The 15,858-nt window shown below is 33.1% G+C and overlaps 1 protein-coding gene across 3 annotated transcripts in view; it reads left to right on the top strand.

The window, feature by feature from the left end:
- The first annotated feature begins 1,182 nt into the window (after positions 1-1,182).
- Positions 1,183-15,858, top strand: part of LOC128548878 (TNF receptor-associated factor 2-like) — a 51,099-nt gene continuing 36,423 nt past the window's right edge. For 2 of the 3 annotated variants that reach the window (XM_053524402.1, XM_053524400.1), the window contains exon 1: positions 1,183-1,240. The gene's annotated coding sequence lies outside the window, so the exon portion shown is untranslated. Of the gene's footprint in view, positions 1,241-2,006; positions 3,166-15,858 lie in introns of those variants that run through there. The other variant, XM_053524401.1, reaches the window with a different exon arrangement.

Genomic DNA, 15,858 nt, shown 5'->3' with positions numbered 1-15,858 from the left:
CGTTTGGTATTTCTGTATTATATATAAGGAACTGGCTTAAGTCTTAACTTTTATTTTTGAAGTTTTTTTGGCTTTACAAGCAGAGCTTCTGTTTTTTGTTGGTTGTAGGGTGTGCCGCTCTTGATTAGCAAAATATTCAGCCATACTTATGAGAGTTTGAGTTTCAGTAGAAGAAGCAGAGTTGATTGTTACATCATCTGCACAAGCACTAGCATTACATCTTGTCGTACCAATGGTGTATCCCATACAGGTAGACTGTATGTTGTTTAACAGTGGATTTACATAGACTCTGTAGAGGTCGGTGCTAAGAATTCCACCTTGACGCACTCCTTGGGAAACTGGAAATTTTTCAGAGAGGTGTCCTGACCATTTTACAACGCTTTGTGTTTCTTCGTGTAGACTATGTATGAGTGACCAGTGCTTATCCTGCATGGACTCCTGCTTGATATACACGACGAAGGAGGTTATTATGGTTTACCACATCAAAAGCTGCTTTGGCATCTAGGAAGACATAGTTAATGTTTTTATTATGATCTTTGCTGTCCCTTGATATTTCTTCAACAATAAGTGCTGCATGGAGAGGGGAAGTGTTGGTAGTGAATCCGCGTTGGTATGTATTCTGATGGAGTTCCATTACCGGTGCCACTCTGTTTCCACTAATTTTACAGTTACAGGCAGAACAGTAATTCCTCTGAAGTTACTAGCTTCTGTTTTATTATTACCTTTATTTTTGAATACCGGAGTCAACAGCCCTAACTTAAGAACATCTGGAATAGCTCCAGTTTCAAATATTGCGTTAACTATTTTAAGGATTTGGTTGTGTAATAAGACACCTCCATGTAGAATACTTTCGATTGTGAGCCAGTAATAATCAGGCGACTTTCCTCTGTTTACAGATTTCATAGCTGCTTGTAGTTCCTCCATACTAACAGATTTAATTTCAGATTCAGTTGTGTAAACCATAGTTTTTATATGTTGAACTTCTAGATTCACCATACTGTTATATAATTATATATGTTGTCTTGTTCATAATCTTGAACTTATCCACTTGTAAGTCTAAATATCAGGAAATTTACAACTAATATTTACTAAAAATCACGTACAAGAATAAAGTTACTAAGGTACAACATGGCGTGCGGAGTTATAATTTAATGATCTCCTATCCCGGGTCCCGATCCCAGGTTTTAGACCTTGCATCGACGCCATCTTCGACTTTCGTGTGTTTCTAATTTTTGGATTTGTAAGTAGATATACACAATAGCCGGAAGCGTTGAAAAAAAATCGTGTATATTAAACTCAGTTTTAGTTAGCATGATGTAGATCTACATCCGAAAGAATTGGTATTGTACATTGACAGTTCTACCAGTTATAAGTCACTCTTGATTGGTCATCGTTTCTTCCGGAACGGCCCACGGCCCGGCACGGGTAGAATTCGGCATAATTTCCTTAAATTAATTATCCAGTAAAGTAAATCTGGAATATATATTTGGCTCAAAGAATTGTCCGAAACATCCCTACAACTAGAGAGTGTAATTTCACATGCAATGCAACATGTCAAGTCTTTAGTTAGTTTTTTATTTATAGATTGAATGGAATCCCAAGATTTTTATTTTTAGTAACATGTTACGATAATACCGGAATACCAAAATTTAGTACACTGGAACACCTTTTTTATGTCATTGCCTTGACAAAAAATATAAATCAAAGGCTTTAAACATAGGTTAAAAATTAAGTTTATTCAGAATTTATTTATTTTAAGCATTCTAATCTATATAATTTATTGACAGATCTCAAACAGATTATACAGTAAAGATAATAAAAGACATTCTATAATATTATATACTATAAATATCCAGTTTTGGAAAATTTTGGTCTAAAGATGTCTTGTTGGTTTTTTTCCCCAGAAATCCCAATACTACTTACTCCATACTACAAATATAATATTTCTAATTCTGTTGTCCTGTCATTATTTAATAATATGAAAGTAGGTGCTACCTAAAAGGCAGCGCTCCCATGAAAAATCACCAGTGCCCGTTAAAAATTAAAGGAGTGGTGCTGGAATTATCTGGAATTATGGATTCGTTTAGGAAGTTTATGTTCTTTAGATCTATTAAAATTATTAATGATAATTCATGATTTCTGTAGGCATGTTTTAGACTGCATCAAGATTAATTCTCGACATGTGAAAACTCTACAAATATTCTGTATATAATCAAAAGAAAGTTTGGTATAGATTAACATCTGCACCAAGATAAAGAAAAAAAAAACGTATTTGAATAATTTCTGTTATTCTTTTTAAAACGCACTGCATCAACAATTTTACATAACTTATTATCATACTGGAAACCAGTCACAAAATGATAACTGCTTCAAATTGAAAAGCTTGAACTTTGAAAATTTCAAACCTAACAGAATCTCATTAGGCCAATAGCCAAAGGAATTCTGTGTCTTTGCGTGTGAATGTTGGGCAATGAGGACTTACAGTAATGTAAAAAGTTAATGTTCCAATTCCAAATTTAATTACAATAGACTTTAGTTATACAATATTTTCAAAACTCATAATAATACAAAAAAATGAAATAAAAAAAAAAATTAAAAAAAAATCTGGCCCAGGTGAGATTCGAACTCACGATCTCTGGATTACAACGCGAACTCGCTAACTACTACACCATTGTGGAGTTATGACGTCATGAGACAAACATAAGTATATATAATAAAGTTCAGTAATGGCAGCGTGACGAAAGTCGTTTCAAAATGAAAATATTGTGTTTTATTTCTTTTTTTCTTCGTAGAAAATGTATTTAGCATTTATTTCTTATTATCAAACGCTCATTTGCATTTTTATTCAATATTCAAAGCAGTAAGCGAGACGCTTTTGTCAACCGTAAACAGTAAGCGTCTACTGACGTCTTTACTGATTAATTACTATGTGCATAGTGTACTTGAAAAAATCCGAACAACACCGATTCCAAAAAGTACCACGAATTTTCAACTCGATAGTATACACAATTAGATCTCTCTATTCATTTTCTTTTTCATACGTTTAACCGTAATGCGACGCTATCGGCGCCGCTTCGCGGCGCCGGTAGCTCTGCTATTACTTCTTTGGTCTTGGTAACTGTTCATTCTGAAACACAATTGAAATCACAGGCTTACAGGTTCAAGGTAACTATAATTAGATCTATATATTCTTCTTCTTCTTCAGATTACTACACTCCTTCATTTTCATATTAGCATTGTGTGTAGAGAAAAAATGCTGCATACTATTAGAATTGTACAAGTTAAAGCATACCAAAAGTTCCTTCTGGGACACATCTGTACTGTATAAAGGGTAGGCCTAAAGTGCGAAAATAAGGTTATTTTCGCGAAAATAAAATTTTTTTACGAAAATAAGCCATATATTTTTTATTATCCCCCCCTTGAAAAAGGAGGGGTATATTGTTTTGCAGATGTCGGTCGGTCGGTCGGTCGGTCGGAATGTAGACCTATCCGTTTCCGGATGATAACTCAAGAACGCTTGGGCCTAGGATCATGAAGGTTGGTCATCACCAGTAGATGACCCCTATTGATTTTGAGGTCTGTATTTCAAAGGTCAAGGTCACAGTGACCCTGAATAGTAAAACGGTTTCCGGATGATAACTCAAGAACACTTGGGCCTAGGATCATGAAAGTTGATAGGGAGGTTGATAATGACCAGCAGATGACCCCTATTGATTTTGAGGTCAGTATGTTAAAGGTCAAGGTCACAGTGACCCTGAACAGTAAAACAGTTTCCGGATGATAACTCAAGAACACTTGGGCCTAGGATCATGAAAGTTGATAGGGAGGTAGGTAATGACCAGCAGATGACCCCTATTGATTTTGAGGTCTGTATGTTAAAGGTCAAGGTCACAGTGACCCTGAACAGTAAAACAGTTTCTGGATGATAACTTGAGAACGCTTAGGCCTAGGGTCACGAAAGTTGATAGTGAGGTTGGTCATGACCAGCAGGTGACCCCTATTGATTTTGAGGTCAGTATGTCAAAGGTCAAGGTCACAGTGACCAGGAACAGTAAAATGGTTTCCAGGCAATAACTCAAGAACACTTGGGCCTAGTGTCAGGAAAATTGATAGTTAGGTTGGCCATGACCAGCAGATGACCCCTATTGATTTTGAGGTCATTAAGTCAAAGGTCAAGGTCACACTGGCCAGGAACAGTTAAATGGTTTCTGATCTTCTTGTCCAAAACCATAGGGCCTAGGGCTTTGATATTTGGTATGTAGCAAAATCTAGTGGTCCTCTACCAAGATTGTTCAGATTATTTCCCTGGGGTCAAATATGGCCCCACCCCTAGGGTCACATGGTTTATATAGACTTATATAGGAAAAAAAACTTTGAAAAACCTCTTGTCCAAAACCACAAGGCCTAGGGCTTTGATATTTTGTATATGGCATCATCTAGTGATCCTCTACTAAGATTATTCAAATTATTCCCCTAGGGTCAAATATGGCTCCGCCCTGGGGGTCACATGGTTTACATATACTTATATAGGGAAAAACTTTGAAAATCTTCTTGTCTAAACTGCAAAGTCTATGGCTTTGGTATTTGTAATGTAGCATCATTTAGTGGTTCTCTACCAAGTTTGTTCAAGTTATCCCTCTCGGGCTCTCGGGTCAAATATGGCCCTGCCTCAGAGGTCAAATGGCTCATATAGACTTATATAGGGAAAAACTTAGAATCTTCATGTCCATAACTTACATCATTCAAATTTGGACCACATGTATAGTTTTGAGTGGCAAGATGAACCTTGACATGAGTTGACCTTGATCTTGACCTAGTGACCTACTTTCACATTTCTGTACCTACAGCCTTCAAATTTGGACCACATGCATAGGTTTGTGTACTGAAAAAAACTTTGACCTTGTTATTGACCTAGTGACCTACTTTCACATTTTTGAAGGTACAGGTTTCAAATTTGGACCACATGCATATTTTTTTGTTCCAAAATAAAATTTGACCTTGATTTTGACCTAGTGACCTAGTTTCACATTTCTCAAGCTACAGCCTTCAAATTTGAACCACAAGCATACTTTGTGTACAGAAATGAACTTTGATCTTGAGATTGACCTAGTGACCTACTTTAACATTTCTGAAGGTACAGGCTTCAAATTTGGACCACTTGCATAGTTTTGTGTTCCGAAATAAAATTTTACCTTGATTTTGACCTAGTGACCTGCTTTCACATTTCTCAAGCTACAGCCTTCAAATTTGAACCACATGCATAGTTTTGTGTACTGAAATGAACTTTGATCTTAAGATTGACCTAGTGACCTACTTTCACATTTTTGAAGGTACAGGCTTCAAATTTGGACTGCATGCATATCTTTGTGTTCTGAATTGAAATTTTACATTGATTTTTATCTATTACCTGCTTTCACATTTCTCAAGCTACAGCCTCCAAATTTGAAGCACATGCATAGTTCTGTTTACCGAAATGAACTTTACCTTGAAATCTAGTGACCTGCTTTCACATTTCTCAAGCCACCGCTTTCAAATTTGGACCACGTACACATTGTTTTGTACCTAAATGAAATTTGACCTTGATTTTGACCTTGAGCTAGTCTTGAAATTTGGAACATTCAAAAATGGCTCAGTGGATGGTGCCAAGATCAATCTGTAATCTCTTGTTAGGTTAATAGGTTAAAGGTCAAGGTCAGATTTAACTAGAATGGTAGTACTTTTGTTTACAGTGAGCATATAATTTCTGTTCCTTGTGCAATTACTAAATGCATCAAGGGGGGCATTTCGTGTTCGACGAGCTCTTGTTATATATCTAATTAAAATTTATTTTATATCATTATATAGAGACGATCATTTGACACTTATAAAACAAAACTAAACGATTTTAGTCCAACAATTAGGAAATTATTAGCGATTTTAATTAACATGCATCAAAATCGCTTGCGAAAATAACTTTTTATGTGCGAAAATAAGTTATATTTTATTTATTTATTACCTAAATGAACTTTAGTTTATATCATCATAAAGATACGATCATTAGACACTAATAAAGCAAAATTAAGTGATTTTAGTCCAATAATTAGGAAATAATTAGCGATTTTAATTAACATGCGTCAGAATCGCTTGTGAAAATAACTTTTTATATGCGAAAATAAGCTATATTTTTTTTTATCTAATTCAATTTTAATTTATATCATTACATATAGACGATCATTAGACACTTATGAAGCAAAAATAAGTGATTTTAGTCCGATAATTACGAAATAATTAGCGATTTTTAATTATCATGCGTCAAAATCGCTTGCGAAAATAACTTTTTATGTGCGAAAATAAGCTATATTTTATTCATTTAATATCTAAATGAACTTTAATTTATATCATTATAAAGATACGATCATTAGACACTTATAAAGCAAAATTAAGTGATTTTAATCCAATAATTAGCGATTTTAATTAACATGCGTCAAAATCGCTTGCGAAAATAACTTTTTATATGCGAAAAAAAGCTATATTTTATTTATTTATTTATCTAATTCAACTTGAATTTATATCATTATATAGATACGATCATAAGACACTTATGAAGCGAAAATTAATGATTTTAGTCCAACAATTTTATGAAATAATTAGCGAAATTTATTAACATACCTCAAATCATAACGAAAATAACTTTTTATATGCGAAAATAAGTTACTGAAATTTGGTAGACTAATGATAAGATAGAGATCGATTATATGAAGAAAGAAATATTTTCATAATAGTCGTACTTTTCTTTGAAGTATATACACCAAAGCGTTACCCGATGTCAGCACAATCGCTTGATTGATTGTTAATTGCAATGCGCATTGCAGATAATATACACGTGCTTTATATAAACAAACAATTAATCAAGGTGTGATAATCCAATCAAAAGTGATATGTTGTTTGTAGTAGCAATTAAAGGGAACAATGGAGAGAAATATTATTATATACCATATTATTTCAAAGAGACATAAATCGTTATTTTGTATGATATAAACTATTTTTCTATGTATTTTACGGAAATTTCACCAAAAAAAAGTAATTCTTATTCCCGTTTATTAAAATGCGAAACCTGCATCTCTCTGCATATATAAATATATATATATAACGTTTTCCTGTTTATGATTGTAAATATTAAAATCATAAACTACTTTGAATAACATTACAAATATTTATATTTGGATGAAACCCATTGAAATGAGATGCATGTATCATTCATAAAAAAAAAAAATAATAAAAAGAGATTTAAAATATGTAACTTTATTAAAGTTATTTTCGTAGTTAAAATCCCCGTAATCTAATACATAATTCCCGTTATTTTCGTTAATAATTCCCGTTATTCTCACTAAAAGATAAAAATGATTGATTTTTCACATAGAGGCATTAACTGTTATAGTCTTTAAGAAAGTAAAAGAAGATATTTAAAAAAAAAAGTTTAAACGATATGGCTTATTTTCGCAATTATTACTGCTATTATCGTAATTGAAATCAGTGCGGCTGACACATAAATGCTTACTATTTCGTTATTATAAGATTCAAATTAATCATTTTCCGTATAGGGGCATGTATTGTTATAGTCTTTAAGAAAGTTAAAGAAAAATATCTAAAAAATAAACTGATATAAAAGAAATAGCTTATTTTCGCATTTATTTCGGTTATTTTCGTAAGTAAAATCAGCGCTGTTGGCATATAAATGATGATTATTTCTTTATTATTGGATAAAAATCACTCATTTTTCATATGGAGGAATGTGCTAATATAGTCTTTAAGAAACTAAAAAAAAAAGAATTTAGAAAAAAGAACTGATATAAAATATATGCCTTATTTTCGCATTTATTACGGTTATTTTCGTAATTGAAATCAGTGCGGCTGACACATAAATGCTTACTATTTCGTTATTATAAGATTCAAATTAATCATTTTCCGTATGGGGGCATGTATTGTTATAGTCTTTAAGAAAGTTAAAGAAAAATATCTAAAAAATAAACTGATATAAAAGAAATAGCTTATTTTCGCATTTATTTCGGTTATTTTCGTAAGTAAAATCAGCGCTGTTGGCATATAAATGAGGATTATTTCTTTATTATTGGATAAAAATCACTCATTTTTCATATGGAGGAATGTGCTAATATAGTCTTTAAGAAACTAAAAAAAAAAAGAATTTAGAAAAAAGAACTGATATAAAATATATGCCTTATTTTCGCATTTATTACGGTTATTTTCGTAATTGAAATCAGTGCGGCTGACACATAAATGCTTACTATTTCGTTATTATAAGATTCAAATTAATCATTTTCCGTATGGGGGCATGTATTGTTATAGTCTTTAAGAAAGTTAAAGAAAAATATCAAAAAAATAAACTGATATAAAAGAAATAGCTTATTTTCGCATTTATTTCGGTTATTTTCGTAAGTAAAATCAGCGCTGTTGGCATATAAATGATGATTATTTCTTTATTATTGGATAAAAATCACTCATTTTTCGTACGGAGGAATGTGCTAATATAGTCTTTAAGAAACTAAAAAAACCGAATTTAGAAAAAAGAACTGATATAAAATATATGCCTTATTTTCGCATTTATTACGGTTATTTTCGTAAGTAAAGTCAGCGCGGTTTGCATATAAATGATGATTATTTCTTTACTATTAGATAAAAATCGCTCAATTTTCGTATGGAAGCATATACTAATATAGTCTTTAAGAAACCAAAGAAAGAATTAAAAAAAATAAAGAAATTAAAAATATATGGCTTATTTTCGTAAAAAAATCTTATTTTCGCGAAAATAACCTTATTTTCGTACTTTAGGCCTACCGCTGTATAAATATATAAAATGACCATCTTGTAAAATTTTGGTTGCAATGCCTGTTTTATACTGCCAAAAAATATCAGGTAAGTATTTACGCTAGTTATGTAACATAAATTGTTAAATCCAACAACAAAATAAATCTGTTACCTCTTTCAGTAAAGTAAATATGGCAATAAGACATTGACTATAGTATATTCATTCATGATTCTCCTTAAGCTGTAACCTGATAAGCCCAAGTAGTCTCTCTGATAGCAGACGGCTAGATGATAGTTAGTTAACATTATGAGCTTCTTTTAGAGTATACACATTGTATTTTTATATATTAAAGTGACCTGGTTTCTTTCATCTGTTCCAAAGATATCCCATCTGGCCTGGAATTTGTTACAAATAATTAGAGGGTCGCAATGGGGTTTGTTTTCATATATTAACCATGCATTTGAAGGGAACGATAATATTTGGTTGTTTACATTTAAATTTGCTGATATATGTCTATCTGGTGAATGTACATAATTATGTTATGTTCAGGAGGAAATAAAAGAATCAATTAATCATCCTCTGGTATTGTGTGACCCATGGATTCCCCCCAATTGAGAAAGAATAGTTTAACGTCAGAGGTTATTTCTAAGGTCACAGAGTTTTATTGGCCGGCTTGTAATGACAACAGCTTTCGGTATCAGTAGCTCAGTCAAGTGTGACTTATTAAACGGTAATATTCCTTCTCAAGAGAAGGAATAATTATTTCATTAAAATTTTAGAAGTCTTGCATATTTATTGTTGATTTATGTCTTGTTTACAAGTATTTAATAACACAAGATTTTGCTTAGCAAAAGTTTCCTTCAACTATGTTCTAGCGGCCATATGCAATACTATGTCTTTTAAGAAAAAACATTTTTTGATGTTTAATAGATCTGTGTCGGTGATGAAAAAACTCTCTTGGTTACTTTATGTGTATTTGACCGCAATATTATTAAACTCAGTAGATATTAATTCTTCAACATTTAACATGTTCATGTTTTGAAACGATTTTATTGATTCATTGAACTCGGTTAATTATTGAGAACCAAACATTTTTTTCTCTATCAAAATTAAGTAAATCCCAAACTTGTTGATTTCTTCTGATTGGCTAACATTCTCCAAAATTTATTTTGATTAGTTCTCTTTACACCATTTTGATAGGTCAGTTTAGTAAAGCAAAATTTTTGTTTGTGTTAATTTTCTTCATTCGGTATTTTTCTAGATCACATCGTAAAAATTTAGTTTTTCCCACCCACCCATAATATAGATCCCTATAAACCATGTGAAATTGTTTATATGTCAGTTGTGTTTAAGTGGAACTTGTGTTATGTTACATGTTCAGATATTGGTATATTGTGGTATTTAATAGTTGATATTAATATCAATATTTAATTATAAATGCTATATAGTGAGTATATAATCAAATATTGACATGATTATCCTACTCAGAAATTAAAAAATTGGTTACTACCACTTTAGTTATACAGAATAGTGTTTGAGGTAACGATTAATATAAATATGTCTTAAGTGGTTACTTTGTGATTTGTATTGTATTAATTAATATATCATGATCTAAATTGCACCTATTAAAATTCTTATATTCTACTCTGGGTCCTAATTATTTATATCTATTTCTCTTAAATAATTAAACAGAAAAATAGGTGATCCTATACTGTACAGTATAAACAGTCAGGGGTGTAACTGTTTCAAGTTGTCACAGTTTATAACCCATTTATTGCCTTTACTTTCATAACTTGTTTCAGTTATCATAAAATATTACAAAGCCCTCCTGTGTCAATTCCTCATTTTGAATGTGACTAATGCAATCATTTCCTGAATCCTTGGCCTTTTATCTTTCCAGCTATACAGTAAATTTTTTTATGTAAGGCTGATAAAGTCTTACGCAAATGGTTTTAAAGCTATAAAACTCTTAACATCCCATTATGCTCATCTGGTCATGATCAGACTAAAAGAGAATTTGATAGTTTGCTACTAATTACACTTTAAAAGTCACTTTGTGAGAACAGCAAAAAGGCTTTTTTTGAATAACTTACCTGGGTTATCTATATTTTATAACTAATACAGGTTATCAAATGCTTGAAAAAGTAACTGAAATAGGTTACATAACTTAAAACAGTTACACCCCTGACTGATAAACCTAGGTTAAACATAAACCTGAGCTTTATGTATGTGGGATTTCATATTTGCTTATTAAAGTCTTCAAAACATGCATATATACACACAGAAATTTTACACATAATTATGTGACAAATGACTATTATACGCCCGTTTGAAAAACGGGACGTATTATGGGAACGCCCCTGGTGGGCGGGCGGGCGGGCGGCGTCCACAGACCTTGTCCAGAGCATATCTTCTACATGCATGAAGGGATTTTGATGAAACTTGGCACAGTTGTTCACCATCATGAGACGGAGTGTCATGCGCAAGAACCAGGTCCCTAGGTCTAAGGTCAAGGTCACACTTAGAGGTCAAAGGTCAAATTCAAGAATGACTTTGTCCGGACCATATCTTCTTCATGCATAGAGGGATTTTGATGAAAGTTGGCACAATTGTTCATCATCATGAGAAGGAGTGTCTTGCGCAAGAACCAGGTCCCTAGGTCTAAGGTCAAGGTCACACTTAGAGGTCAAAGGATACAAGAATGAAAACTTTGTCCGGAGCATTTCTTCTTCATGCATAGAGGGATTTTGATATAACTTGGCACAAATGTTCACCACCATGAGGCGGAGTGTCATGCGCAAGAACCAGGTCTCTAGGTCTAAGGTCAAGGTCACACTTAGAGGTCAAAGGATACAAGAATGAAAACCTTGTCCGGAGCATTTCTTCTTCATGCATAGAGGGATTTTGATATAACTTGGCACAAATGTTCACCACCACGAGACGTAGTGTCCTGCGCAAGAACCAGGTCCCTAGGTCTAAGGTCAAGGTCACACTTAGAGGCCAAAGGTCAGATACAAGAATGACTTTGTCCGAAGCATTTCTTCTTCATGCATGGAGGGATTTTGATGTAACTTGACACAATTATACACCATCATGAGACGAAGTGTCATGCGCAGTTCCCTTCTTTCGAATTACTTCCCTTTGTTGTTACTATAAATAGCTTATATTGTAACTTTTTCATTACTAGTCGTAGGGAAAAATCGAGACCACTTTTCTGTAGTACAACATGCATGCTACATCCAATTTTGAGGTGTATTTTGACCAGTCTCTACCTGGTAAAGATTTTTGTGAGGACTTACAATTTTTTTTTTGATTTTTTTTTTTTTTTTTTTTTTTTAAGATTAACTTCCCTTAGTTGTTACTATAAATAACTTATATTGTAACTTTTTTATAATTGACCGTAGGGAAAAACCAAGACCACTTTTCTGTGGTACAACATAGATGTTACTTTCCAATTTTAGGTGTATTTTAAGGTATCTCTACCTGGTAAGGAGTTTTTTTGTGGACTTAGAAAAACAAAACACTTAGTTATTACTAAACAACCACAAAATTAAAATTCCATTTGCAAATACAGGTGCTAGAGTAAAGAAATTTGCTCTGACGGGCGTATATTGTGACATTCTTGCACTCTTATTTCATTATGTGATCATTTGGCAGGAGTCTATTTTTAGATCAAGCATATTCATTACATTAATCTCTATTCCACTTTATCAAATATTCAATGCAGGTGTTAATACTGTAACGATTACTGAATGCATAAAGGGAAGTAATTCCATTAATATGCAAATTTGTAAACCTGTCAATTGTCATTGGAGTAAAATGACAGTATATCGTTGCAATAAATCACCTTTGGTGATTAGCTAGCTTTTCACCGACAGGATTTGTGTGTGTCTGTCCGTGTGGATGCCAGTACATGGCACTAAAACGTTACAAATGGTGGCAGCGGTGGGATGAAGTCAACTGCCTTACCCATGCATTTCCTAGGCCAAATCTTGTGTGTGTCTGTCCGTGTGGATGCCAGTACATGGCACTAAAACGTTACAATACTCTATACAAATTATTGTCCCTTGTCAACCTCTTTGTTAATAATTTGCATTTCACAATAGATTGTCTTAGAGGTGCAGGAACACACATTGGCATTGAGGGCGTTTGTAATGAATATGCATGTTTCCAAAATGACAGTGCCCTACTGGTAATCAGATTCCTTTGACAGTACCCTTGTATCCATTACCTGCTCAGTTAAGTGTGAAATGTTGACCATAAGTACATATGCATATAGCCATTCTAGAATTAGGAGAGACTAACATATAACAGTATCATGTAAAAACACATTTTAAGGTTTAGGAGTATATCACCAAAACACAGAAATATTTTATAAACGAATAACGTCGTTACCAATATTTTACTTAACCATTACATGTTCTGCCGTACTGTCCCGTACTGAAAATATTCTGAAAAAGTTGTCCCCCTTTGAAAATGAATGCCATTTGTAAAGAAATAAAAATAAACAATTGCTGAAAACTGTGTTCCACTTAGTTACGTGAAATTTCAACACTCGCATGCTATTGCAAATGAATCAAAACAAACATGTGTAACAGTTCTTTTGAAAATGGTGAGTTTTTGAAGGCGTTTGACTGCCCGGAAGTGGAGCCCCTTTAGGCAGTCCTTTTTTTCGGAATTCAATGTTTATATTAGTATACTGACACTTGTTTTGTTGTTTTTGTAATGATAGCGTGTATATTACTCTACAAAACAAGTGTCAGTATACTGATATAAGCACTGAATTCCGAAAAAGGACTGTCTAAATAGGCCCCACTTCCAGACAGTCAAGCGCTTTTAAAAACTCACCATTTTCAAGGAACTGTTACACATGTTTGTTTTGATTCATTTGCAATAGCATGCGAGTGTTGAAATTTCACATAACTAGGTGGAACACAGTTTTCAGCAATTGTTTATTTTTATTTCTTTACAAATGGCATTCATTTTCAAAGGGGGACAACTTTTTCAGAATATTTTCGGTACTGGACAATACGGCAGAACATGTAATGGTCAGGTAAAATATTGGTAACGATGTTGTTCGTTTATAAAATATTTCAGTGTTTTGGTGATATACTCCTAAACCTTAATATAGTTGGGTAGATGTATTTGTTTTCATTTTCAATATCTTTTCACAGAATTTTAAATGTACTTTTCCAGTTTCTTTGGTCTAAGAATGGCCTCAAATTTCACATGAGTAATTCAGTAAAGATCAGACAAAAGTATGAAATAGCTGACATTATATTTTAGGACTCAAGTCAAATTCCTTACATTTACACAAAAACACGATATATATGAACTGATTTTAAAATAAATGTACGGTAGTCACACATTTAGAGACAAACTTACTTGCATACTTTAGTGTTCTACTTGATGGCTAAAAATCTTGAATTTACAGACCATATTCATTATAAAAGAGTGAAATGTTGTTTCTTTTGGACATAGAAATGTGTTCCTAGTTATTTGCAACATCTCACACTTATCAGAGTTGAATTATATGGACTGGTTTCCGCTGTTTAAGAGTTTGCTGATCATTTTGTAAAGTTTGAGTGTCTTATTAGGATTTGACTTTTAGATATACAATGTACTGTAGTGTTAAACGTATCTGCAAACAGTTTTACTTTGCTTTTTGTGGAGGAAAAGACAAGGACCTTTCTGAACCTCAGATAGGACAGGTAGAGTATCTGAAGTGCAGCCGTCTTCTACAACTGTGTGTGGTCATTTGAATTAAGAATGATTTAATTTACCTTAATGCCAAAAGGGTGGACTCCTTTGTGTTACAGTTATTGTGATAGTCTTGTCAAATGCTTTACTTTCACTTTCAAGGTTGTCAAAAACTGTATGTTACATTTGTAACTCAATCTTTTATTTAATCAAAATTATGCACCTTTTTGACTTAGAAATTTTGTGACTGTTTTGCAGGTAAACATATTTCACAGAAAGTGTATGACCAAATGTTTTTAAATTCAACATACATCTTAGAAACCACATTGCAAGTTTCATATATCTATCTTACATTTTAGCAAAACTATGTTCCTTTTTCATTTGATTTTGGTGAAAGTTTTGTATTCACTATTGTATGCAGTTTTCTTAGGCCCAGTTGTACTGAATGCTTTCAAACTCTTCATAGGTCTTTAGCATTTATGAAATGACCATTCTGAGCCAAATTCCATATCTCCGACTTACAGTCTGTAAAGTTACGCCCCTTTTATATCACATAAAATTTTACTACTCATCCTCTACTAGTACAGACACAGAGCGATTTAACAAGAGGGACAGAGTGAGGTAAAGACCCCATAACAGAGTAAGAGAGAGACAGACCTGTATGGCTAACTTAGCCTAGCTGTTTACGAATAGTCTGGTTGCTTATTAAACGTGCATGGTGTTTAGCACCGATACACGCAAAGCTGATTCCAGTCTAGTCTTTGTTAGTTGGGAGACATTGAAGAACATCTCAGTAATTTCCATTTCCTGGACCAGGATTCGAACCAAAGACCTCTGGACTGACAGTTAACCTTGTTACAACTAGACACCCCCACCTCCCCCTGTGTTGTCATCTGACAGCTGTTGTTGTCACTTTGTGGTATGTAAGGATATTTTTAAGGCGGTCAATCTAATTTTGGTCATGTAGTGGATTTGTTCAAAACTTTTACCTCTGATCACTTTATTGCAGTTAGCCATTGAGTGCTTGATATATATGTTAGACTTTAACTTCAGATAATTTTTTAAAAGTTAGATTTTCTACCCTGGTTGCCTTACCAAGATAGAATCAGTTGAGCCTAGATATTGATTTGACTTTGCCTATAAGAAATGAAGTGAATATTATCAATCTCATTAGATTTGTCAAAGATTTGCATTAACAGTTAAATCTTTAGCATATAAACCAAGTAGAAGTGCAAGTAAGGTAACTATTATTACTGTAACATTTTAGTGCCACACAAATCCCATCGGTGAAAAGCTAGTTCATCACCAAAGGTGATTTATTGCGCTTATATACTGTCATTTTACTCCAATGACAA

Source organism: Mercenaria mercenaria, chromosome 15 (assembly GCF_021730395.1).
Source record: "Mercenaria mercenaria strain notata chromosome 15, MADL_Memer_1, whole genome shotgun sequence".
NCBI lineage: Eukaryota > Metazoa > Mollusca > Bivalvia > Venerida > Veneridae > Mercenaria > Mercenaria mercenaria.
Note: the sequence above shows the minus strand (reverse complement) of the source record. Positions and strands in the feature narration are given on the sequence as shown.